The sequence below is a fragment of the Ornithodoros turicata genome, chromosome 1 (assembly GCF_037126465.1).
Source record: "Ornithodoros turicata isolate Travis chromosome 1, ASM3712646v1, whole genome shotgun sequence".
NCBI classification, from domain to species: domain Eukaryota; kingdom Metazoa; phylum Arthropoda; class Arachnida; order Ixodida; family Argasidae; genus Ornithodoros; species Ornithodoros turicata.
The window spans coordinates 99,099,516-99,101,984 of record NC_088201.1 but is presented as its reverse complement, the minus strand read 5'-3'; positions in this window follow the sequence as shown (position 1 = coordinate 99,101,984).

Sequence of the window (2,469 nt, the reverse complement as noted above, 5' to 3'; positions counted from 1 at the left end):
CAGGGGGTAGTATGCCGGGGATCCCTTGGCGGGTGGCCAGAGGAGTCACAAGGCTTCGAAGTATGGACCGCTGATCGCCTCTCAGCAGTGTAATACGCGTCCGAGACGAGAGTGCTGCTTCGGCGGCGCTGTCCGCCAGTTTATTGCCTTCGACACCGCAATGGGCGGGAATACATTCGAGAGCGACCCTATGTCCTGCTTCGTAGACAAGTTTGTAAGCGGTTAACACATTCATAACCAACGGGGCGGAGGAGCCTCGTACGCCAGAATTTTCAATTGCTTCCAGCGCAGATGCTGAGTCAGCAAAGACCACCTAATTCCGGGGTGGGAATGGAACGATGTGCTGGAAAAAGAAAAGTATGGCGTAGAGTTCCGCAGCTGTGGATGGTGTACAATGCCAAAGGCGACGTCCTTGAACTACGCCTTCGTCGGGGATGACAAATGCTGACGGGAACTTGCCATTTCGAAATGCGCCATCGGCGTAAGTGGCGGCAGAGGTGGAAAACTTCGCGTCGACGAGAGCATAAAAATGGGTTCGAAGGACTTGAGGGGGAACCTGAGCTCTGCGGAGCTAGAGGTCAGGAAGACGTGGGAAGGTGGGTGGCACAGGCAGAGACCAGGTGGCGTTCGGCGGTGTGACAGTCCTAGGTGTGGAGCCGGTGAGAGCGTAGCGTGTCCTTTGCGCCACGCGATGGAAATCATTTTCAGGACGGTATCTAATTCTCCTGAGGAGTGGGTGACTGGGAACCTTCGCACGCAAACGTAGGAAGTGTTGAGCCGTTTCCCGCTCACGGAGGACCTCCACCGGGAGTTCTCCAGCTTCAGCTAGGACTTGCAGTGTTTCGGCCATTCTTGGAACGCCAAGGCAGCGATGAAGGCATTGGGCGAACAGGGACCGAAAGGTATTGAACGATGTTGCAGAAACCCTATGCAAGACTGGAAGACTGTAAAGCACAGTCGCCCTCACCAAAGCCGCGTGAACGGCTAAGAGTGAGCGTTGATCACAGCGTAGCCGAAGCTAGAAAGATGTTGAATGGCGGGAAGCCATTGCTGCACTTTGGTTTCAAGGTGCTTAAAGTGGCGAGCCCAGCGCAGGTGGGAGTCCAGGACCACACCAAGGAAGCGATGGGAACGCACAGGCCCGAGCTTCCGTGCACCGACCCAAAGAGTGAAATTACTCATAGCCTTGTGGGCGAAAGGGAGCTGGACGCACTTTTCGGGCGAAAGGTCAATTTAAAGTCGCGTAAGGTAGAGATGAACATTGTTTAAGGCTTATTGTAAACGGCGCTGAATGGCTGGTCGTGCCTACAGTCCAAAGGGCAACGTCATCGGCATACACGGAGAGTGCGACCTTGCGTGGAACTATCGAATTTAGTCCTGCCATGACCACATTAAAAAGTGTAGGACTGAGAATGCTTCCATGGGGTACGCCTTGATGAACAGGGTGCTTGGGGCTTGGCCGTGGGATGTGCGGACAGCGACAGTGCGGTCCGTAAGGAAATCGTGAAGCCAGATGAAAAGTCGACCACATACTCCAAAAGACCGCAACCCGTGGAGGACACAGATGTGCGAGACGGTACCATAGGCGCGCTTAGAGAGTTTTAGCAAACGGGATCTGGCAGCTCCCGATCGCTAATAAATACGGTGAAATCGAACCGATCGTATTCGGAAAGAACGCCAGCACGAACACTTTTAGCAAACCGGAGGGTGCCGGAGACGCGCTCGCTGCCCGCCGCCCGATATCTTTTTAGATGACGAAGAAGAGGACAGCCATTGAGAAGAAGAAGTTCTACTGCTGTCCACATTTTCACGATTGAAAGAACTTTCAACGAACTATTGTGCTTTTTTCTTTCCTGACCGTGACCAGGGGCTGCTCGACAAATGTGTGGACCTAAAGTGTATTCTTCGAGACTTGGAGAGAAGACAGTTGCGGCTAAGTTATTCTTTCGTTTTTGCACGCTTGGAACAATGCTTACTGCTACCACAATGTAAGTGAAATGCGCCGGAGACTCTCCGAGCTCCTCACAGAGAAAATAAAGATAATCGGTGATCGTAAAACGCTTTCGGGCGGGTGTCATACTAGCAAACGACGTAGCCGTTATGAGATTTTCAACCGTAAGTATGTCCGGTAATGGCGGCTAGCGAGCGGAGCTCCGGTGACGGCCGGAGAGATACGGTGAGGGTGACGTCATCTGAGCACGCGCAGTTGCGTGGCCGGCCCGACGGTAATCTACCGAGCGGGAGGACGCACTTTGCTAAAACTCCCTAATGTCCAGGAAGACCGATACAACGATCCGCCGATGAGCATGAGCATGTTGGACGGTAGAGACCAGATCAAGAACTGGGTGCATAGAGCTTTGGTGGCGGCGGAATCCAGCCATTTCCTGAGGGAACGCACCTTGTGCTTTGAGACACCAGTCGAGGCGATGCAAAACCATTCTCTCCATCAGTTTGCCCATACAGCTTGTC